This window comes from Lactuca virosa, chromosome 1, assembly GCF_052849685.1.
Source record: "Lactuca virosa cultivar CGN04683 chromosome 1, Lactuca_virosa_CGN04683_v6, whole genome shotgun sequence".
Taxonomy (NCBI): Eukaryota; Viridiplantae; Streptophyta; class Magnoliopsida; order Asterales; family Asteraceae; genus Lactuca; species Lactuca virosa.
In genome coordinates, this window is record NC_136426.1 from 262,958,422 (window position 1) to 262,976,132 (window position 17,711).

A 17,711-nucleotide genomic window follows, 5' to 3' on the forward strand; every position below is an offset into this window, starting at 1 on the left:
CTCGCGTACGAAAACAAAGGAGTTTCTGTGTCTTTTAAGACATACAAGCAATAAGCATGGATAGTATTTTGGGTGCGATCATACCAGCACTAATGCACCGAATCCCATCAGAACTCCGCAGTGAAGCGTGCTTGGGCGAGAGTAGTACTAGGATGGGTGACCCCCTGGGAAGTCCTCGTGTTGCACCCCCCTTTTTCGTTGTCCGTTTGCGTTTTTTTAGATTTTACATGCGGTTTTTTTTTGTTTTTTTTTTCTTTCTTGCTATTTCTATGCTCGGGTGGCCTCCGCTTCATGGTTGATGGTCTTCGTATTTTTGGAACGGAGCTGATCGGTCACGTGGGTCCCACGCCTCGCGTACGAAAACAAAGGAGTTTCTGCGTCTTTTAAGACATACAAGCAATAAGCATGGATAGTATTTTGGGTGCGATCATACCAGCACTAATGCACCGAATCCCATCAGAACTCCGCAGTTAAGCGTGCTTGGGCGAGAGTAGTACTAGGATGGGTGACCCCCTGGGAAGTCCTCGTGTTGCACCCCCCTTTTTCGTTGTCCGTTTGCGTTTTTTTAGATTTTACGTGCGGTTTTTTTTTGTTTTTTTTTCTTTCTTGCTATTTCTATGCTCGGGTGGCCTCCGTTTCATGGTTCATGGTCTTCGTATTTTTGGAACGGAGCCGATCGGTCACGTGGGTCCCACGCCTCGCGTACGAAAACAAAGGAGGTTCTGCGTCTTTTAAGACATACAAGTAATAATCATGGATAGTATTTCGGGTGCGATCATACCAGCACTAATGCACCGGATCCCATCAGAACTCCGCAGTTAAGCGTGCTTGGGCGAGAGTAGTACTAGGATGGGTGACCCCCTGGGAAGTCCTCGTGTTGCACCCCCCCTTTTTCGTTGTCCGTTTGCGTTTTTTTAGATTTTACGTGCGGTTTTTTTTTTGTTTTTTTTTTCTTTCTTGCTATTTCTATGCTCGGGTGGCCTCCGTTTCATGGTTCATGGTCTTCGTATTTTTGGAACGGAGCCGATCGGTCACGTGGGTCCCACGCCTCGCGTACGAAAACAAAGGAGGTTCTCCGTCTTTTTAGACATACAAGCAATCAGCATGGATAGTATTTCGGGTGCGATCATACCAGCACTAATGCACCGGATCCCATCAGAACTCCGCAGTTAAGCGTGCTTGGGCGAGAGTAGTACTAGGATGGGTGACCCCTTGGGAAGTCCTCGTGTTGCACCCCCCTTTTTCGTTGTCCGTTTGCGTTTTTTTAGATTTTACGTGCGGTTTTTTTTTTTGTTTTTTTTTTTCTTTCTTGCTATTTCTATGCTCGGGTGGCCTCCGTTTCATGGTTCATGGTCTTCGTATTTTTGGAACGGAACCGATCGGTCACGTGGGTCCCACGCCTCGCGTACGAAAACAAAGGAGTTTCTGCGTCTTTTAAGACATACAAGCAATAAGCATGGATAGTATTTTGGGTGCGATCATACCAGCACTAATGCACCGAATCCCATCAGAACTCCGCAGTGAAGCGTGCTTGGGCGAGAGTAGTACTAGGATGGGTGACCCCCTGGGAAGTCCTCGTGTTGCACCCCCCTTTTTCGTTGTCCGTTTGCGTTTTTTTAGATTTTACGTGCGGTTTTTTTTTGTTTTTTTTTTCTTTCTTGCTATTTCTATGCTCGGGTGGCCTCCGCTTCATGGTTGATGGTCTTCGTATTTTTGGAACGGAGCTGATCGGTCACGTGGGTCCCACGCCTCGCGTACGAAAACAAAGGAGTTTCTGCGTCTTTTAAAACATACAAGCAATAAGCATGGATAGTATTTTGGGTGCGATCATACCAGCACTAATGCACCGAATCCCATCAGAACTCCGCAGTGAAGCGTGCTTGGGCGAGAGTAGTACTAGGATGGGTGACCCCCTGGGAAGTCCTCGTGTTGCACCCCCCTTTTTCGTTGTCCGTTTGCGTTTTTTTAGATTTTACGTGCGGTTTTTTTTTGTTTTTTTTTCTTTCTTGCTATTTCTATGCTCGGGTGGCCTCCGTTTCATGGTTCATGGTCTTCGTATTTTTGGAACGGAGCTGATCGGTCACGTGGGTCCCACGCCTCGCGTACGAAAACAAAGGAGGTTCTGCGTCTTTTAAGACATACAAGCAATAAGCATGGATAGTATTTCGGGTGCGATCATACCCGCACTAATGCATCGGATCCCATCAGAACTCCGCAGTTAAGCGTGCTTGGGCGAGAGTAGTACTAGGATGGGTGACCCCCTGGGAAGTCCTCGTGTTGCACCCCCCTTTTTCGTTGTCCGTTTGCGTTTTTTTAGATTTTACGTGCGTTTTTTTTTTGTTTTTTTTTCTTTCTTGCTATTTCTATGCTCGGGTGGCCTCCGTTTCATGGTTCATGGTCTTCGTATTTTTGGAACGGAACCGATCGGTCACGTGGGTCCCACGCCTCGCGTACGAAAACAAAGGAGGTTCTGCGTCTTTTAAGACATACAAGCAATAAGCATGGATAGTATTTTGGGTGCGATCATACCAGCACTAATGCACCGAATCCCATCAGAACTCCGCAGTTAAGCGTGCTTGGGCGAGAGTAGTACTAGGATGGGTGACCCCCTGGGAAGTCCTCGTGTTGCACCCCCCTTTTTCGTTGTCCGTTTGCGTTTTTTTAGATTTTACGTGCGGTTTTTTTTTGTTTTTTTTTCTTTCTTGCTATTTCTATGCTCGGGTGGCCTCCGTTTCATGGTTCATGGTCTTCGTATTTTTGGAACGGAGCCGATCGGTCACGTGGGTCCCACGCCTCGCGTACGAAAACAAAGGAGGTTCTGCGTCTTTTAAGACATACAAGCAATAAGCATGGATAGTATTTCGGGTGCGATCATACCAGCACTAATGCACCGGATCCCATCAGAACTCCGCAGTTAAGCGTGCTTGGGCGAGAGTAGTACTAGGATGGGTGACCCCCTGGGAAGTCCTCGTGTTGCACCCCCCTTTTTCGTTGTCCGTTTGCGTTTTTTTAGATTTTACGTGCGGTTTTTTTTTTGTTTTTTTTTTCTTTCTTGCTATTTCTATGCTCGGGTGGCCTCCGTTTCATGGTTCATGGTCTTCGTATTTTTGGAACGGTGCCGATCGGTCACGTGGGTCCCACGCCTCGCGTACGAAAACAAAGGAGGTTCTCCGTCTTTTTAGACATACAAGCAATAAGCATGGATAGTATTTCGGGTGCGATCATACCAGCACTAATGCACCGGATCCCATCAGAACTCCGCAGTTAAGCGTGCTTGGGCGAGAGTAGTACTAGGATGGGTGACCCCCTGGGAAGTCCTCGTGTTGCACCCCCCTTTTTCGTTGTCCGTTTGCGTTTTTTTAGATTTTACGTGCGGTTTTTTTTTTGTTTTTTTTTCTTTCCTGCTATTTCTATGCTCGGGTGGCCTCCGTTTCATGGTTCATGGTCTTCGTATTTTTGGAACGGAACCGATCGGTCACGTGGGTCCCACGCCTCGCGTACGAAAACAAAGGAGGTTCTGCGTCTTTTAAGACATACAAGCAATAAGCATGGATAGTATTTTGGGTGTGATCATACCAGCACTAATGCACCGAATCCCATCAGAACTCCGCAGTTAAGCGTGCTTGGGCGAGAGTAGTACTAGGATGGGTGACCCCCTGGGAAGTCCTCGTGTTCCACCCCCCTTTTTCGTTGTCCGTTTGCGTTTTTTTAGATTTTACGTGCGGTTTTTTTTTGTTTTTTTTTCTTTCTTGCTATTTCTATGCTCGGGTGGCCTCCATTTCATGGTTCATGGTCTTCGTATTTTTGGAACGGAGCCGATCGGTCAGGTGGGTCCCACGCCTCGCGTACGAAAACAAAGGAGGTTCTGCGTCTTTTAAGACATACAAGCAATAAGCATGGATAGTATTTCGGGTGCGATCATACCAGCACTAATGCACCGGATCCCATCAGAACTCCGCAGTTAAGCGTGCTTGGGCGAGAGTAGTACTAGGATGGGTGACCCCCTGGGAAGTCCTCGTGTTGCACCCCCCTTTTTCGTTGTCCGTTTGCGTTTTTTTAGATTTTACGTGCGGTTTTTTTTTGTTTTTTTTTCTTTCTTGCTATTTCTATGCTCGGGTGGCCTCCGTTTCATGGTTCATGGTCTTCGTATTTTTGGAACGGAACCGATCGGTCACGTGGGTCCCACGTCTCGCGTACGAAAACAAAGGAGGTTCTGCGTCTTTTAAGACATACAAGCAATAAGCATGGATAGTATTTTGGGTGCGATCATACCAGCACTAATGCACCGAATCCCATCAGAACTCCGCAGTTAAGCGTGCTTGGGCGAGAGTAGTACTAGGATGGGTGACCCCCTGGGAAGTCCTCGTGTTGCACCCCCCTTTTTCGTTGTCCGTTTGCGTTTTTTTAGATTTTACGTGCGGTTTTTTTTTGTTTTTTTTTCTTTCTTGCTATTTCTATGCTCGGGTGGCCTCCGTTTCATGGTTCATGGTCTTCGTATTTTTGGAACGGAGCCGATCGGTCAGGTGGGTCCCACGCCTCGCGTACGAAAACAAAGGAGGTTCTGCGTCTTTTAAGACATACAAGCAATAAGCATGGATAGTATTTCGGGTGCGATCATACCAGCACTAATGCACCGGATCCCATCAGAACTCCGCAGTTAAGCGTGCTTGGGCGAGAGTAGTACTAGGATGGGTGACCCCCTGGGAAGTCCTCGTGTTGCACCCCCCTTTTTCGTTGTCCGTTTGCGTTTTTTTAGATTTTACGTGCGGTTTTTTTTTTGTTTTTTTTTTCTTTCTTGCTATTTCTATGCTCGGGTGGCCTCCGTTTCATGGTTCATGGTCTTCGTATTTTTGGAACGGTGCCGATCGGTCACGTGGGTCCCACGCCTCGCGTACGAAAACAAAGGAGGTTCTGCGTCTTTTAAGACATACAAGCAATAAGCATGGATAGTATTTCGGGTGCGATCATACCAGCACTAATGCACCGGATCCCATCAGAACTCCGCAGTTAAGCGTGCTTGGGCGAGAGTAGTACTAGGATGGGTGACCCCCTGGGAAGTCCTCGTGTTGCACCCCCCTTTTTCGTTGTCCGTTTGTGTTTTTTTAGATTTTACGTGCGGTTTTTTTTTTGTTTTTTTTTCTTTCTTGCTATTTCTATGCTCGGGTGGCCTCCGTTTCATGGTTCATGGTCTTCGTATTTTTGGAACGGAACCGATCGGTCACGTGGGTCCCACGCCTCGCGTACGAAAACAAAGGAGGTTCTGCGTCTTTTAAGACATACAAGCAATAAGCATGGATAGTATTTTGGGTGCGATCATACCAGCACTAATGCACCGAATCCCATCAGAACTCCGCAGTTAAGCGTGCTTGGGCGAGAGTAGTACTAGGATGGGTGACCCCCTGGGAAGTCCTCGTGTTGCACCCCCCTTTTTCGTTGTCCGTTTGCGTTTTTTTAGATTTTACGTGCGGTTTTTTTTTTTGTTTTTTTTTCTTTCTTGCTATTTCTATGCTCGGGTGGCCTCCATTTCATGGTTCATGGTCTTCGTATTTTTGGAACGGAACCGATCGGTCAGGTGGGTCCCACGCCTCGCGTACGAAAACAAAGGAGGTTCTGCGTCTTTTAAGACATACAAGCAATAAGCATGGATAGTATTTCGGGTGCGATCATACCAGCACTAATGCACCGGATCCCATCAGAACTCCGCAGTTAAGCGTGCTTGGGCGAGAGTAGTACTAGGATGGGTGACCCCCTGGGAAGTCCTCGTGTTGCACCCCCCTTTTTCGTTGTCCGTTTGCGTTTTTTTAGATTTTACGTGCGGTTTTTTTTTGTTTTTTTTTCTTTCTTGCTATTTCTATGCTCGGGTGGCCTCCGTTTCATGGTTCATGGTCTTCGTATTTTTGGAACGGAACCGATCGGTCACGTGGGTCCCACGCCTCGCGTACGAAAACAAAGGAGGTTCTGCGTCTTTTAAGACATACAAGCAATAAGCATGGATAGTATTTTGGGTGCGATCATACCAGCACTAATGCACCGAATCCCATCAGAACTCCGCAGTTAAGCGTGCTTGGGCGAGAGTAGTACTAGGATGGGTGACCCCCTGGGAAGTCCTCGTGTTGCACCCCCCTTTTTCGTTGTCCGTTTGCGTTTTTTTAGATTTTACGTGCGGTTTTTTTTTGTTTTTTTTTCTTTCTTGCTATTTCTATGCTCGGGTGGCCTCCGTTTCATGGTTCATGGTCTTCGTATTTTTGGAACGGAGCCGATCGGTCACGTGGGTCCCACGCCTCGCGTACGAAAACAAAGGAGGTTCTGCGTCTTTTAAGACATACAAGCAATAAGCATGGATAGTATTTCGGGTGCGATCATACCAGCACTAATGCACCGGATCCCATCAGAACTCCGCAGTTAAGCGTGCTTGGGCGAGAGTAGTACTAGGATGGGTGACCCCCTGGGAAGTCCTCGTGTTGCACCCCCCTTTTTCGTTGTCCGTTTGTGTTTTTTTAGATTTTACGTGCGGTTTTTTTTTTGTTTTTTTTTTCTTTCTTGCTATTTCTATGCTCGGGTGGCCTCCGTTTCATGGTTCATGGTCTTCGTATTTTTGGAACGGTGCCGATCGGTCACGTGGGTCCCACGCCTCGCGTACGAAAACAAAGGAGGTTCTCCGTCTTTTTAGACATACAAGCAATAAGCATGGATAGTATTTCGGGTGCGATCATACCAGCACTAATGCACCGGATCCCATCAGAACTCCGCAGTTAAGCGTGCTTGGGCGAGAGTAGTACTAGGATGGGTGACCCCCTGGGAAGTCCTCGTGTTGCACCCCCCTTTTTCGTTGTCCGTTTGCGTTTTTTTAGATTTTACGTGCGGTTTTTTTTTTTGTTTTTTTTTCTTTCCTGCTATTTCTATGCTCGGGTGGCCTCCGTTTCATGGTTCATGGTCTTCGTATTTTTGGAACGGAACCGATCGGTCACGTGGGTCCCACGCCTCGCGTACGAAAACAAAGGAGGTTCTGCGTCTTTTAAGACATACAAGCAATAAGCATGGATAGTATTTTGGGTGCGATCATACCAGCACTAATGCACCGAATCCCATCAGAACTCCGCAGTTAAGCGTGCTTGGGCGAGAGTAGTACTAGGATGGGTGACCCCCTGGGAAGTCCTCGTGTTCCACCCCCCTTTTTCGTTGTCCGTTTGCGTTTTTTTAGATTTTACGTGCGGTTTTTTTTTGTTTTTTTTTCTTTCTTGCTATTTCTATGCTCGGGTGGCCTCCATTTCATGGTTCATGGTCTTCGTATTTTTGGAACGGAGCCGATCGGTCAGGTGGGTCCCACGCCTCGCGTACGAAAACAAAGGAGGTTCTGCGTCTTTTAAGACATACAAGCAATAAGCATGGATAGTATTTCGGGTGCGATCATACCAGCACTAATGCACCGGATCCCATCAGAACTCCGCAGTTAAGCGTGCTTGGGCGAGAGTAGTACTAGGATGGGTGACCCCCTGGGAAGTCCTCGTGTTGCACCCCCCTTTTTCGTTGTCCGTTTGCGTTTTTTTAGATTTTACGTGCGGTTTTTTTTTGTTTTTTTTTCTTTCTTGCTATTTCTATGCTCGGGTGGCCTCCGTTTCATGGTTCATGGTCTTCGTATTTTTGGAACGGAACCGATCGGTCACGTGGGTCCCACGCCTCGCGTACGAAAACAAAGGAGGTTCTGCGTCTTTTAAGACATACAAGCAATAAGCATGGATAGTAGTTTGGGTGCGATCATACCAGCACTAATGCACCGAATCCCATCAGAACTCCGCAGTTAAGCGTGCTTGGGCGAGAGTAGTACTAGGATGGGTGACCCCCTGGGAAGTCCTCGTGTTGCACCCCCCTTTTTCGTTGTCCGTTTGCGTTTTTTTAGATTTTACGTGCGGTTTTTTTTTGTTTTTTTTTCTTTCTTGCTATTTCTATGCTCGGGTGGCCTCCGTTTCATGGTTCATGGTCTTCGTATTTTTGGAACGGAGCCGATCGGTCACGTGGGTCCCACGCCTCGCGTACGAAAACAAAGGAGGTTCTGCGTCTTTTAAGACATACAAGCAATAAGCATGGATAGTATTTCGGGTGCGATCATACCAGCACTAATGCACCGGATCCCATCAGAACTCCGCAGTTAAGCGTGCTTGGGCGAGAGTAGTACTAGGATGGGTGACCCCCTGGGAAGTCCTCGTGTTGCACCCCCCTTTTTCGTTGTCCGTTTGCGTTTTTTTAGATTTTACGTGCGGTTTTTTTTTTTGTTTTTTTTTTCTTTCTTGCTATTTCTATGCTCGGGTGGCCTCCGTTTCATGGTTCATGGTCTTCGTATTTTTGGAACGGTGCCGATCGGTCACGTGGGTCCCACGCCTCGCGTACGAAAACAAAGGAGGTTCTCCGTCTTTTTAGACATACAAGCAATAAGCATGGATAGTATTTCGGGTGCGATCATACCAGCACTAATGCACCGGATCCCATCAGAACTCCGCAGTTAAGCGTGCTTGGGCGAGAGTAGTACTAGGATGGGTGACCCCCTGGGAAGTCCTCGTGTTGCACCCCCCTTTTTCGTTGTCCGTTTGCGTTTTTTTAGATTTTACATGCGGTTTTTTTTTTGTTTTTTTTTCTTTCTTGCTATTTCTATGCTCGGGTGGCCTCCGTTTCATGGTTCATGGTCTTCGTATTTTTGGAACGGAACCGATCGGTCACGTGGGTCCCACGTCTCGCGTACGAAAACAAAGGAGGTTCTGCGTCTTTTAAGACATACAAGCAATAAGCATGGATAGTATTTTGGGTGCGATCATACCAGCACTAATGCACCGAATCCCATCAGAACTCCGCAGTTAAGCGTGCTTGGGCGAGAGTAGTACTAGGATGGGTGACCCCCTGGGAAGTCCTCGTGTTGCACCCCCCTTTTTCGTTGTCCGTTTGCGTTTTTTTAGATTTTACGTGCGGTTTTTTTTTGTTTTTTTTTCTTTCTTGCTATTTCTATGCTCGGGTGGCCTCCATTTCATGGTTCATGGTCTTCGTATTTTTGGAACGGAGCCGATCGGTCAGGTGGGTCCCACGCCTCGCGTACGAAAACAAAGGAGGTTCTGCGTCTTTTAAGACATACAAGCAATAAGCATGGATAGTATTTCGGGTGCGATCATACCAGCACTAATGCACCGGATCCCATCAGAACTCCGCAGTTAAGCGTGCTTGGGCGAGAGTAGTACTAGGATGGGTGACCCCCTGGGAAGTCCTCGTGTTGCACCCCCCTTTTTCGTTGTCCGTTTGCGTTTTTTTAGATTTTACGTGCGGTTTTTTTTTGTTTTTTTTTTCTTGCTATTTCTATGCTCGGGTGGCCTCCGTTTCATGGTTCATGGTCTTCGTATTTTTGGAACGGAGCCGATCGGTCACGTGGGTCCCACGCCTCGCGTACGAAAACAAAGGAGGTTCTGTGTCTTTTAAGACATACAAGCAATAAGCATGGACAATATTTCGGGTGCGATCATACCAGCACTAATGCACCGGATCCCATCAGAACTCCGCAGTTAAGCGTGCTTGGGCGAGAGTAGTACTAGGATGGGTGACCCCATAGGAAGTCCTCGTGTTGCACCCCCTTTTTCGTTGTCCGTTTGCGTTTTTTTAGATTTTACGTGCGGTTTTTTTTTGTTTTTTTTTTCTTTCTTGCTATTTCTATGCTCAGGTGGCCTCCGCTTCATGGTTGATGGTCTTCGTATTTTTGGAACGGAGCTGATCGGTCACGTGGGTCCCACGCCTCGCGTACGAAAACAAAGGAGTTTCTGCGTCTTTTAAGACATACAAGCAATAAGCATGGATAGTATTTTGGGTGCGATCATACCAGCACTAATGCACCGAATCCCATCAGAACTCCGCAGTTAAGCGTGCTTGGGCGAGAGTAGTACTAGGATGGGTGACCCCCTGGGAAGTCCTCGTGTTGCACCCCCCTTTTTCGTTGTCCGTTTGCGTTTTTTTAGATTTTACGTGCGGTTTTTTTTTGTTTTTTTTTCTTTCTTGCTATTTCTATGCTCGGGTGGCCTCCGTTTCATGGTTCATGGTCTTCGTATTTTTGGAACGGAACCGATCGGTCACGTGGGTCCCACGCCTCGCGTACGAAAACAAAGGAGGTTCTGCGTCTTTTAAGACATACAAGCAATAAGCATGGATAGTATTTTGGGTGCGATCATACCAGCACTAATGCACCGAATCCCATCAGAACTCCGCAGTTAAGCGTGCTTGGGCGAGAGTAGTACTAGGATGGGTGACCCCCTGGGAAGTCCTCGTGTTGCACCCCCCTTTTTCGTTGTCCGTTTGCGTTTTTTTAGATTTTACGTGCGGTTTTTTTTTGTTTTTTTTTCTTTCTTGCTATTTCTATGCTCGGGTGGCCTCCGTTTCTATGGTTCATGGTCTTCGTATTTTTGGAACGGAGCCGATCGGTCACGTGGGTCCCACGCCTCGCGTACGAAAACAAAGGAGGTTCTGCGTCTTTTAAGACATACAAGCAATAAGCATGGATAGTATTTCGGGTGCGATCATACCAGCACTAATGCACCGGATCCCATCAGAACTCCGCAGTTAAGCGTGCTTGGGCGAGAGTAGTACTAGGATGGGTGACCCCCTGGGAAGTCCTCGTGTTGCACCCCCCTTTTTCGTTGTCCGTTTGCGTTTTTTTAGATTTTACGTGCGGTTTTTTTTTGTTTTTTTTTCTTTCTTGCTATTTCTATGCTCGGGTGGCCTCCGTTTCATGGTTCATGGTCTTCGTATTTTTGGAACGGAGCCGATCGGTCACGTGGGTCCCACGCCTCGCGTACGAAAACAAAGGAGGTTCTGCGTCTTTTAAGACATACAAGCAATAAGCATGGATAGTATTTCGGGTGCGATCATACCAGCACTAATGCACCGGATCCCATCAGAACTCCGCAGTTAAGCGTGCTTGGGCGAGAGTAGTACTAGGATGGGTGACCCCCTGGGAAGTCCTCGTGTTGCACCCCCCTTTTTCGTTGTCCGTTTGCGTTTTTTTAGATTTTACATGCGGTTTTTTTTTTGTTTTTTTTTCTTTCTTGCTATTTCTATGCTCGGGTGGCCTCCGTTTCATGGTTCATGGTCTTCGTATTTTTGGAACGGAACCGATCGGTCACGTGGGTCCCACGTCTCGCGTACGAAAACAAAGGAGGTTCTGCGTCTTTTAAGACATACAAGCAATAAGCATGGATAGTATTTTGGGTGCGATCATACCAGCACTAATGCACCGAATCCCATCAGAACTCCGCAGTTAAGCGTGCTTGGGCGAGAGTAGTACTAGGATGGGTGACCCCCTGGGAAGTCCTCGTGTTGCACCCCCCTTTTTCGTTGTCCGTTTGCGTTTTTTTAGATTTTACGTGCGGTTTTTTTTTGTTTTTTTTTCTTTCTTGCTATTTCTATGCTCGGGTGGCCTCCATTTCATGGTTCATGGTCTTCGTATTTTTGGAACGGAGCCGATCGGTCAGGTGGGTCCCACGCCTCGCGTACGAAAACAAAGGAGGTTCTGCGTCTTTTAAGACATACAAGCAATAAGCATGGATAGTATTTCGGGTGCGATCATACCAGCACTAATGCACCGGATCCCATCAGAACTCCGCAGTTAAGCGTGCTTGGGCGAGAGTAGTACTAGGATGGGTGACCCCCTGGGAAGTCCTCGTGTTGCACCCCCCTTTTTCGTTGTCCGTTTGCGTTTTTTTAGATTTTACGTGCGGTTTTTTTTTGTTTTTTTTTTCTTGCTATTTCTATGCTCGGGTGGCCTCCGTTTCATGGTTCATGGTCTTCGTATTTTTGGAACGGAGCCGATCGGTCACGTGGGTCCCACGCCTCGCGTACGAAAACAAAGGAGGTTCTGTGTCTTTTAAGACATACAAGCAATAAGCATGGACAATATTTCGGGTGCGATCATACCAGCACTAATGCACCGGATCCCATCAGAACTCCGCAGTTAAGCGTGCTTGGGCGAGAGTAGTACTAGGATGGGTGACCCCATAGGAAGTCCTCGTGTTGCACCCCCTTTTTCGTTGTCCGTTTGCGTTTTTTTAGATTTTACGTGCGGTTTTTTTTTGTTTTTTTTTTCTTTCTTGCTATTTCTATGCTCAGGTGGCCTCCGCTTCATGGTTGATGGTCTTCGTATTTTTGGAACGGAGCTGATCGGTCACGTGGGTCCCACGCCTCGCGTACGAAAACAAAGGAGTTTCTGCGTCTTTTAAGACATACAAGCAATAAGCATGGATAGTATTTTGGGTGCGATCATACCAGCACTAATGCACCGAATCCCATCAGAACTCCGCAGTTAAGCGTGCTTGGGCGAGAGTAGTACTAGGATGGGTGACCCCCTGGGAAGTCCTCGTGTTGCACCCCCCTTTTTCGTTGTCCGTTTGCGTTTTTTTAGATTTTACGTGCGGTTTTTTTTTGTTTTTTTTTCTTTCTTGCTATTTCTATGCTCGGGTGGCCTCCGTTTCATGGTTCATGGTCTTCGTATTTTTGGAACGGAACCGATCGGTCACGTGGGTCCCACGCCTCGCGTACGAAAACAAAGGAGGTTCTGCGTCTTTTAAGACATACAAGCAATAAGCATGGATAGTATTTTGGGTGCGATCATACCAGCACTAATGCACCGAATCCCATCAGAACTCCGCAGTTAAGCGTGCTTGGGCGAGAGTAGTACTAGGATGGGTGACCCCCTGGGAAGTCCTCGTGTTGCACCCCCCTTTTTCGTTGTCCGTTTGCGTTTTTTTAGATTTTACGTGCGGTTTTTTTTTGTTTTTTTTTCTTTCTTGCTATTTCTATGCTCGGGTGGCCTCCGTTTCTATGGTTCATGGTCTTCGTATTTTTGGAACGGAGCCGATCGGTCACGTGGGTCCCACGCCTCGCGTACGAAAACAAAGGAGGTTCTGCGTCTTTTAAGACATACAAGCAATAAGCATGGATAGTATTTCGGGTGCGATCATACCAGCACTAATGCACCGGATCCCATCAGAACTCCGCAGTTAAGCGTGCTTGGGCGAGAGTAGTACTAGGATGGGTGACCCCCTGGGAAGTCCTCGTGTTGCACCCCCCTTTTTCGTTGTCCGTTTGCGTTTTTTTAGATTTTACGTGCGGTTTTTTTTTGTTTTTTTTTCTTTCTTGCTATTTCTATGCTCGGGTGGCCTCCGTTTCATGGTTCATGGTCTTCGTATTTTTGGAACGGAGCCGATCGGTCACGTGGGTCCCACGCCTCGCGTACGAAAACAAAGGAGGTTCTGCGTCTTTTAAGACATACAAGCAATAAGCATGGATAGTATTTCGGGTGCGATCATACCAGCACTAATGCACCGGATCCCATCAGAACTCCGCAGTTAAGCGTGCTTGGGCGAGAGTAGTACTAGGATGGGTGACCCCCTGGGAAGTCCTCGTGTTGCACCCCCCTTTTTCGTTGTCCGTTTGCGTTTTTTTAGATTTTACGTGCGGTTTTTTTTTGTTTTTTTTTTCTTTCTTGCTATTTCTATGCTCGGGTGGCCTCCGTTTCATGGTTCATGGTCTTCGTATTTTTGGAACGGAACCGATCGGTCACGTGGGTCCCACGCCTCGCGTACGAAAACAAAGGAGGTTCTCCGTCTTTTAAGACATACAAGCAATAAGCATGGATAGTATTTCGGGTGCGATCATACCAGCACTAATGCACCGGATCCCATCAGAACTCCGCAGTTAAGCGTGCTTGGGCGAGAGTAGTACTAGGATGGGTGACCCCCTGGGAAGTCCTCGTGTTGCACCCCCCTTTTTCGTTGTCCGTTTGCGTTTTTTTAGATTTTACGTGCGGTTTTTTTTTTTTGTTTTTTTTTCTTTCTTGCTATTTCTATGCTCGGGTGGCCTCCGTTTCATGGTTCATGGTCTTCGTATTTTTGGAACGGAGCCGATCGGTCAGGTGGGTCCCACGCCTCGCGTACGAAAACAAAGGAGGTTCTGCGTCTTTTAAGACATACAAGCAATAAGCATGGATAGTATTTCGGGTGCGATCATACCAGCACTAATGCACCGAATCCCATCAGAACTCCGCAGTTAAGCGTGCTTGGGCGAGAGTAGTACTAGGATGGGTGACCCCCTGGGAAGTCCTCGTGTTGCACCCCCCTTTTTCGTTGTCCGTTTGCGTTTTTTTAGATTTTACGTGCGGTTTTTTTTTGTTTTTTTTTTCTTGCTATTTCTATGCTCGGGTGGCCTCCGTTTCATGGTTCATGGTCATCGTATTTTTGGAACGGAGCCGATCGGTCACGTGGGTCCCACGCCTCGCGTACGAAAACAAAGGAGGTTCTGTGTCTTTTAAGACATACAAGCAATAAGCATGGACAATATTTCGGGTGCGATCATACCAGCACTAATGCACCGGATCCCATCAGAACTCCGCAGTTAAGCGTGCTTGGGCGAGAGTAGTACTAGGATGGGTGACCCCATGGGAAGTCCTCGTGTTGCACCCCCTTTTTCGTTGTCCGTTTGCGTTTTTTTAGATTTTACGTGCGGTTTTTTTTTGTTTTTTTTTTCTTTCTTGCTATTTCTATGCTCAGGTGGCCTCCGCTTCATGGTTGATGGTCTTCGTATTTTTGGAACGGAGCTGATCGGTCACGTGGGTCCCACGCCTCGCGTACGAAAACAAAGGAGTTTCTGCGTCTTTTAAGACATACAAGCAATAAGCATGGATAGTATTTTGGGTGCGATCATACCAGCACTAATGCACCGAATCCCATCAGAACTCCGCAGTTAAGCGTGCTTGGGCGAGAGTAGTACTAGGATGGGTGACCCCCTGGGAAGTCCTCGTGTTGCACCCCCCTTTTTCGTTGTCCGTTTGCGTTTTTTTAGATTTTACGTGCGGTTTTTTTTTGTTTTTTTTTCTTTCTTGCTATTTCTATGCTCGGGTGGCCTCCGTTTCATGGTTCATGGTCTTCGTATTTTTGGAACGGAGCCGATCGGTCACGTGGGTCCCACGCCTCGCGTACGAAAACAAAGGAGGTTCTGCGTCTTTTAAGACATACAAGCAATAAGCATGGATAGTATTTCGGGTGCGATCATACCAGCACTAATGCACCGGATCCCATCAGAACTCCGCAGTTAAGCGTGCTTGGGCGAGAGTAGTACTAGGATGGGTGACCCCCTGGGAAGTCCTCGTGTTGCACCCCCCCTTTTTCGTTGTCCGTTTGCGTTTTTTTAGATTTTACGTGCGGTTTTTTTTTTGTTTTTTTTTTTCTTTCTTGCTATTTCTATGCTCGGGTGGCCTCCGTTTCATGGTTCATGGTCTTCGTATTTTTGGAACGGAGCCGATCGGTCACGTGGGTCCCACGCCTCGCGTACGAAAACAAAGGAGGTTCTCCGTCTTTTTAGACATACAAGCAATCAGCATGGATAGTATTTCGGGTGCGATCATACCAGCACTAATGCACCGGATCCCATCAGAACTCCGCAGTTAAGCGTGCTTGGGCGAGAGTAGTACTAGGATGGGTGACCCCTTGGGAAGTCCTCGTGTTGCACCCCCCTTTTTCGTTGTCCGTTTGCGTTTTTTTAGATTTTACGTGCGGTTTTTTTTTTTGTTTTTTTTTCTTTCTTGCTATTTCTATGCTCGGGTGGCCTCCGTTTCATGGTTCATGGTCTTCGTATTTTTGGAGCGGAACCGATCGGTCACGTGGGTCCCACGCCTCGCGTACGAAAACAAAGGAGGTTCTGCGTCTTTTAAGACATACAAGCAATAAGCATGGATAGTATTTTGGGTGCGATCATACCAGCACTAATGCACCGAATCCCATCAGAACTCCGCAGTTAAGCGTGCTTGGGCGAGAGTAGTACTAGGATGGGTGACCCCCTGGGAAGTCCTCGTGTTGCACCCCCCTTTTTCGTTGTCCGTTTGCGTTTTTTTAGATTTTACGTGCGGTTTTTTTTTGTTTTTTTTTCTTTCTTGCTATTTCTATGCTCGGGTGGCCTCCATTTCATGGTTCATGGTCTTCGTATTTTTGGAACGGAGCCGATCGGTCAGGTGGGTCCCACGCCTCGCGTACGAAAACAAAGGAGGTTCTGCGTCTTTTAAGACATACAAGCAATAAGCATGGATAGTATTTCGGGTGCGATCATACCAGCACTAATGCACCGGATCCCATCAGAACTCCGCAGTTAAGCGTGCTTGGGCGAGAGTAGTACTAGGATGGGTGACCCCCTGGTAAGTCCTCGTGTTGCACCCCCCTTTTTCGTTGTCCGTTTGCGTTTTTTTAGATTTTACGTGCGGTTTTTTTTTTGTTTTTTTTTTCTTTCTTGCTATTTCTATGCTCGGGTGGCCTCCGTTTCATGGTTCATGGTCTTCGTATTTTTGGAACGGAACCGATCGGTCACGTGGGTCCCACGCCTCGCGTACGAAAACAAAGGAGGTTCTGCGTCTTTTAAGACATACAAGCAATAAGCATGGATAGTATTTTGGGTGCGATCATACCAGCACTAATGCACCGAATCCCATCAGAACTCCGCAGTTAAGCGTGCTTGGGCGAGAGTAGTACTAGGATGGGTGACCCCCTGGGAAGTCGTCGTGTTGCACCCCCCTTTTTCGTTGTCCGTTTGCGTTTTTTTAGATTTTACGTGCGGTTTTTTTTTGTTTTTTTTTCTTTCTTGCTATTTCTATGCTCGGGTGGCCTCCATTTCATGGTTCATGGTCTTCGTATTTTTGGAACGGAGCCGATCGGTCAGGTGGGTCCCACGCCTCGCGTACGAAAACAAAGGAGGTTCTGCGTCTTTTAAGACATACAAGCAATAAGCATGGATAGTATTTCGGGTGCGATCATACCAGCACTAATGCACCGGATCCCATCAGAACTCCGCAGTTAAGCGTGCTTGGGCGAGAGTAGTACTAGGATGGGTGACCCCCTGGGAAGTCCTCGTGTTGCACCCCCCTTTTTCGTTGTCCGTTTGCGTTTTTTTAGATTTTACGTGCGGTTTTTTTTTGTTTTTTTTTTCTTGCTATTTCTATGCTCGGGTGGCCTCCGTTTCATGGTTCATGGTCTTCGTATTTTTGGAACGGAGCCGATCGGTCACGTGGGTCCCACGCCTCGCGTACGAAAACAAAGGAGGTTCTGTGTCTTTTAAGACATACAAGCAATAAGCATGGACAGTATTTCGGGTGCGATCATACCAGCACTAATGCACCGGATCCCATTAGAACTCCGCAGTTAAGCGTGCTTGGGCGAGAGTAGTACTAGGATGGGTGACCCCATGGGAAGTCCTCGTGTTGCACCCCCTTTTTCGTTGTCCGTTTGCGTTTTTTTAGATTTTACGTGCGGTTTTTTTTTGTTTTTTTTTTCTTTCTTGCTATTTCTATGCTCGGGTGGCCTCCGCTTCATGGTTGATGGTCTTCGTATTTTTGGAACGGAGCTGATCGGTCACGTGGGTCCCACGCCTCGCGTACGAAAACAAAGGAGTTTCTGCGTCTTTTAAGACATACAAGCAATAAGCATGGATAGTATTTTGGGTGCGATCATACCAGCACTAATGCACCGAATCCCATCAGAACTCCGCAGTTAAGCGTGCTTGGGCGAGAGTAGTACTAGGATGGGTGACCCCCTGGGAAGTCCTCGTGTTGCACCCCCCTTTTTCGTTGTCCGTTTGCGTTTTTTTAGATTTTACGTGCGGTTTTTTTTTGTTTTTTTTTCTTTCTTGCTATTTCTATGCTCGGGTGGCCT

The 17,711-nt window shown here is 47.3% G+C and overlaps 51 non-coding genes across 51 annotated transcripts; all 51 read left to right on the forward strand.

Annotated features, from left to right (window-relative positions):
• The first annotated feature begins 70 nt into the window (after positions 1-70).
• LOC145146144 (5S ribosomal RNA) lies at positions 71-189 on the forward strand. Its single transcript, XR_013727093.1, has one exon. It is a non-coding gene; the product is annotated as a 5S ribosomal RNA (ribosomal RNA).
• Positions 190-419: 230 nt separating this feature from the next.
• LOC145143916 (5S ribosomal RNA) lies at positions 420-538 on the forward strand. Its single transcript, XR_013724944.1, has one exon. It is a non-coding gene; the product is annotated as a 5S ribosomal RNA (ribosomal RNA).
• Positions 539-767: 229 nt separating this feature from the next.
• On the forward strand, positions 768-886 carry LOC145146605 (5S ribosomal RNA). Its single transcript, XR_013727542.1, has one exon. It is a non-coding gene; the product is annotated as a 5S ribosomal RNA (ribosomal RNA).
• A 232-nt stretch (positions 887-1,118) lies between these two features.
• LOC145153448 (5S ribosomal RNA) lies at positions 1,119-1,237 on the forward strand. The gene has a single exon (XR_013733956.1). It is a non-coding gene; the product is annotated as a 5S ribosomal RNA (ribosomal RNA).
• A 233-nt stretch (positions 1,238-1,470) lies between these two features.
• Positions 1,471-1,589, forward strand: LOC145146145 (5S ribosomal RNA). The gene has a single exon (XR_013727094.1). It is a non-coding gene; the product is annotated as a 5S ribosomal RNA (ribosomal RNA).
• Positions 1,590-1,819: 230 nt separating this feature from the next.
• Positions 1,820-1,938, forward strand: LOC145146146 (5S ribosomal RNA). The gene has a single exon (XR_013727095.1). It is a non-coding gene; the product is annotated as a 5S ribosomal RNA (ribosomal RNA).
• A 229-nt stretch (positions 1,939-2,167) lies between these two features.
• Positions 2,168-2,286, forward strand: LOC145143740 (5S ribosomal RNA). The gene has a single exon (XR_013724770.1). It is a non-coding gene; the product is annotated as a 5S ribosomal RNA (ribosomal RNA).
• A 229-nt stretch (positions 2,287-2,515) lies between these two features.
• LOC145143917 (5S ribosomal RNA) lies at positions 2,516-2,634 on the forward strand. The gene has a single exon (XR_013724945.1). It is a non-coding gene; the product is annotated as a 5S ribosomal RNA (ribosomal RNA).
• A 229-nt stretch (positions 2,635-2,863) lies between these two features.
• On the forward strand, positions 2,864-2,982 carry LOC145146617 (5S ribosomal RNA). The gene has a single exon (XR_013727553.1). It is a non-coding gene; the product is annotated as a 5S ribosomal RNA (ribosomal RNA).
• A 231-nt stretch (positions 2,983-3,213) lies between these two features.
• On the forward strand, positions 3,214-3,332 carry LOC145146629 (5S ribosomal RNA). Its single transcript, XR_013727564.1, has one exon. It is a non-coding gene; the product is annotated as a 5S ribosomal RNA (ribosomal RNA).
• Positions 3,333-3,562: 230 nt separating this feature from the next.
• LOC145148447 (5S ribosomal RNA) lies at positions 3,563-3,681 on the forward strand. The gene has a single exon (XR_013729331.1). It is a non-coding gene; the product is annotated as a 5S ribosomal RNA (ribosomal RNA).
• A 229-nt stretch (positions 3,682-3,910) lies between these two features.
• On the forward strand, positions 3,911-4,029 carry LOC145146640 (5S ribosomal RNA). Its single transcript, XR_013727575.1, has one exon. It is a non-coding gene; the product is annotated as a 5S ribosomal RNA (ribosomal RNA).
• Positions 4,030-4,258: 229 nt separating this feature from the next.
• Positions 4,259-4,377, forward strand: LOC145143918 (5S ribosomal RNA). The gene has a single exon (XR_013724946.1). It is a non-coding gene; the product is annotated as a 5S ribosomal RNA (ribosomal RNA).
• A 229-nt stretch (positions 4,378-4,606) lies between these two features.
• Positions 4,607-4,725, forward strand: LOC145146652 (5S ribosomal RNA). The gene has a single exon (XR_013727586.1). It is a non-coding gene; the product is annotated as a 5S ribosomal RNA (ribosomal RNA).
• A 231-nt stretch (positions 4,726-4,956) lies between these two features.
• Positions 4,957-5,075, forward strand: LOC145146663 (5S ribosomal RNA). The gene has a single exon (XR_013727597.1). It is a non-coding gene; the product is annotated as a 5S ribosomal RNA (ribosomal RNA).
• Positions 5,076-5,305: 230 nt separating this feature from the next.
• On the forward strand, positions 5,306-5,424 carry LOC145143919 (5S ribosomal RNA). Its single transcript, XR_013724947.1, has one exon. It is a non-coding gene; the product is annotated as a 5S ribosomal RNA (ribosomal RNA).
• Positions 5,425-5,655: 231 nt separating this feature from the next.
• LOC145146676 (5S ribosomal RNA) lies at positions 5,656-5,774 on the forward strand. The gene has a single exon (XR_013727609.1). It is a non-coding gene; the product is annotated as a 5S ribosomal RNA (ribosomal RNA).
• Positions 5,775-6,003: 229 nt separating this feature from the next.
• On the forward strand, positions 6,004-6,122 carry LOC145143920 (5S ribosomal RNA). The gene has a single exon (XR_013724948.1). It is a non-coding gene; the product is annotated as a 5S ribosomal RNA (ribosomal RNA).
• Positions 6,123-6,351: 229 nt separating this feature from the next.
• LOC145146688 (5S ribosomal RNA) lies at positions 6,352-6,470 on the forward strand. The gene has a single exon (XR_013727620.1). It is a non-coding gene; the product is annotated as a 5S ribosomal RNA (ribosomal RNA).
• A 231-nt stretch (positions 6,471-6,701) lies between these two features.
• On the forward strand, positions 6,702-6,820 carry LOC145146699 (5S ribosomal RNA). The gene has a single exon (XR_013727631.1). It is a non-coding gene; the product is annotated as a 5S ribosomal RNA (ribosomal RNA).
• Positions 6,821-7,051: 231 nt separating this feature from the next.
• LOC145148705 (5S ribosomal RNA) lies at positions 7,052-7,170 on the forward strand. Its single transcript, XR_013729577.1, has one exon. It is a non-coding gene; the product is annotated as a 5S ribosomal RNA (ribosomal RNA).
• Positions 7,171-7,399: 229 nt separating this feature from the next.
• Positions 7,400-7,518, forward strand: LOC145146710 (5S ribosomal RNA). Its single transcript, XR_013727642.1, has one exon. It is a non-coding gene; the product is annotated as a 5S ribosomal RNA (ribosomal RNA).
• A 229-nt stretch (positions 7,519-7,747) lies between these two features.
• Positions 7,748-7,866, forward strand: LOC145143923 (5S ribosomal RNA). Its single transcript, XR_013724950.1, has one exon. It is a non-coding gene; the product is annotated as a 5S ribosomal RNA (ribosomal RNA).
• A 229-nt stretch (positions 7,867-8,095) lies between these two features.
• Positions 8,096-8,214, forward strand: LOC145146722 (5S ribosomal RNA). The gene has a single exon (XR_013727653.1). It is a non-coding gene; the product is annotated as a 5S ribosomal RNA (ribosomal RNA).
• A 232-nt stretch (positions 8,215-8,446) lies between these two features.
• On the forward strand, positions 8,447-8,565 carry LOC145146734 (5S ribosomal RNA). Its single transcript, XR_013727664.1, has one exon. It is a non-coding gene; the product is annotated as a 5S ribosomal RNA (ribosomal RNA).
• A 230-nt stretch (positions 8,566-8,795) lies between these two features.
• On the forward strand, positions 8,796-8,914 carry LOC145143924 (5S ribosomal RNA). The gene has a single exon (XR_013724951.1). It is a non-coding gene; the product is annotated as a 5S ribosomal RNA (ribosomal RNA).
• Positions 8,915-9,143: 229 nt separating this feature from the next.
• LOC145146746 (5S ribosomal RNA) lies at positions 9,144-9,262 on the forward strand. The gene has a single exon (XR_013727675.1). It is a non-coding gene; the product is annotated as a 5S ribosomal RNA (ribosomal RNA).
• A 226-nt stretch (positions 9,263-9,488) lies between these two features.
• On the forward strand, positions 9,489-9,607 carry LOC145155655 (5S ribosomal RNA). Its single transcript, XR_013736084.1, has one exon. It is a non-coding gene; the product is annotated as a 5S ribosomal RNA (ribosomal RNA).
• A 229-nt stretch (positions 9,608-9,836) lies between these two features.
• Positions 9,837-9,955, forward strand: LOC145143925 (5S ribosomal RNA). Its single transcript, XR_013724952.1, has one exon. It is a non-coding gene; the product is annotated as a 5S ribosomal RNA (ribosomal RNA).
• Positions 9,956-10,184: 229 nt separating this feature from the next.
• LOC145143926 (5S ribosomal RNA) lies at positions 10,185-10,303 on the forward strand. The gene has a single exon (XR_013724953.1). It is a non-coding gene; the product is annotated as a 5S ribosomal RNA (ribosomal RNA).
• Positions 10,304-10,533: 230 nt separating this feature from the next.
• LOC145146757 (5S ribosomal RNA) lies at positions 10,534-10,652 on the forward strand. The gene has a single exon (XR_013727686.1). It is a non-coding gene; the product is annotated as a 5S ribosomal RNA (ribosomal RNA).
• A 229-nt stretch (positions 10,653-10,881) lies between these two features.
• LOC145146769 (5S ribosomal RNA) lies at positions 10,882-11,000 on the forward strand. Its single transcript, XR_013727697.1, has one exon. It is a non-coding gene; the product is annotated as a 5S ribosomal RNA (ribosomal RNA).
• Positions 11,001-11,230: 230 nt separating this feature from the next.
• On the forward strand, positions 11,231-11,349 carry LOC145143927 (5S ribosomal RNA). The gene has a single exon (XR_013724954.1). It is a non-coding gene; the product is annotated as a 5S ribosomal RNA (ribosomal RNA).
• A 229-nt stretch (positions 11,350-11,578) lies between these two features.
• LOC145146781 (5S ribosomal RNA) lies at positions 11,579-11,697 on the forward strand. Its single transcript, XR_013727708.1, has one exon. It is a non-coding gene; the product is annotated as a 5S ribosomal RNA (ribosomal RNA).
• Positions 11,698-11,923: 226 nt separating this feature from the next.
• On the forward strand, positions 11,924-12,042 carry LOC145155657 (5S ribosomal RNA). The gene has a single exon (XR_013736086.1). It is a non-coding gene; the product is annotated as a 5S ribosomal RNA (ribosomal RNA).
• A 229-nt stretch (positions 12,043-12,271) lies between these two features.
• Positions 12,272-12,390, forward strand: LOC145143928 (5S ribosomal RNA). The gene has a single exon (XR_013724955.1). It is a non-coding gene; the product is annotated as a 5S ribosomal RNA (ribosomal RNA).
• Positions 12,391-12,619: 229 nt separating this feature from the next.
• LOC145143929 (5S ribosomal RNA) lies at positions 12,620-12,738 on the forward strand. Its single transcript, XR_013724956.1, has one exon. It is a non-coding gene; the product is annotated as a 5S ribosomal RNA (ribosomal RNA).
• Positions 12,739-12,968: 230 nt separating this feature from the next.
• LOC145146793 (5S ribosomal RNA) lies at positions 12,969-13,087 on the forward strand. The gene has a single exon (XR_013727720.1). It is a non-coding gene; the product is annotated as a 5S ribosomal RNA (ribosomal RNA).
• Positions 13,088-13,316: 229 nt separating this feature from the next.
• LOC145146804 (5S ribosomal RNA) lies at positions 13,317-13,435 on the forward strand. The gene has a single exon (XR_013727731.1). It is a non-coding gene; the product is annotated as a 5S ribosomal RNA (ribosomal RNA).
• Positions 13,436-13,665: 230 nt separating this feature from the next.
• Positions 13,666-13,784, forward strand: LOC145146815 (5S ribosomal RNA). The gene has a single exon (XR_013727742.1). It is a non-coding gene; the product is annotated as a 5S ribosomal RNA (ribosomal RNA).
• A 232-nt stretch (positions 13,785-14,016) lies between these two features.
• Positions 14,017-14,135, forward strand: LOC145143930 (5S ribosomal RNA). Its single transcript, XR_013724957.1, has one exon. It is a non-coding gene; the product is annotated as a 5S ribosomal RNA (ribosomal RNA).
• Positions 14,136-14,361: 226 nt separating this feature from the next.
• Positions 14,362-14,480, forward strand: LOC145153056 (5S ribosomal RNA). The gene has a single exon (XR_013733585.1). It is a non-coding gene; the product is annotated as a 5S ribosomal RNA (ribosomal RNA).
• A 229-nt stretch (positions 14,481-14,709) lies between these two features.
• Positions 14,710-14,828, forward strand: LOC145143931 (5S ribosomal RNA). Its single transcript, XR_013724958.1, has one exon. It is a non-coding gene; the product is annotated as a 5S ribosomal RNA (ribosomal RNA).
• A 229-nt stretch (positions 14,829-15,057) lies between these two features.
• On the forward strand, positions 15,058-15,176 carry LOC145146827 (5S ribosomal RNA). The gene has a single exon (XR_013727753.1). It is a non-coding gene; the product is annotated as a 5S ribosomal RNA (ribosomal RNA).
• Positions 15,177-15,409: 233 nt separating this feature from the next.
• On the forward strand, positions 15,410-15,528 carry LOC145153449 (5S ribosomal RNA). The gene has a single exon (XR_013733957.1). It is a non-coding gene; the product is annotated as a 5S ribosomal RNA (ribosomal RNA).
• Positions 15,529-15,759: 231 nt separating this feature from the next.
• Positions 15,760-15,878, forward strand: LOC145143932 (5S ribosomal RNA). The gene has a single exon (XR_013724959.1). It is a non-coding gene; the product is annotated as a 5S ribosomal RNA (ribosomal RNA).
• Positions 15,879-16,107: 229 nt separating this feature from the next.
• On the forward strand, positions 16,108-16,226 carry LOC145144335 (5S ribosomal RNA). The gene has a single exon (XR_013725346.1). It is a non-coding gene; the product is annotated as a 5S ribosomal RNA (ribosomal RNA).
• A 231-nt stretch (positions 16,227-16,457) lies between these two features.
• Positions 16,458-16,576, forward strand: LOC145148093 (5S ribosomal RNA). The gene has a single exon (XR_013728992.1). It is a non-coding gene; the product is annotated as a 5S ribosomal RNA (ribosomal RNA).
• A 229-nt stretch (positions 16,577-16,805) lies between these two features.
• LOC145146839 (5S ribosomal RNA) lies at positions 16,806-16,924 on the forward strand. Its single transcript, XR_013727764.1, has one exon. It is a non-coding gene; the product is annotated as a 5S ribosomal RNA (ribosomal RNA).
• Positions 16,925-17,150: 226 nt separating this feature from the next.
• Positions 17,151-17,269, forward strand: LOC145154236 (5S ribosomal RNA). Its single transcript, XR_013734718.1, has one exon. It is a non-coding gene; the product is annotated as a 5S ribosomal RNA (ribosomal RNA).
• A 229-nt stretch (positions 17,270-17,498) lies between these two features.
• On the forward strand, positions 17,499-17,617 carry LOC145143934 (5S ribosomal RNA). Its single transcript, XR_013724961.1, has one exon. It is a non-coding gene; the product is annotated as a 5S ribosomal RNA (ribosomal RNA).
• Positions 17,618-17,711: the final 94 nt, after the last annotated feature.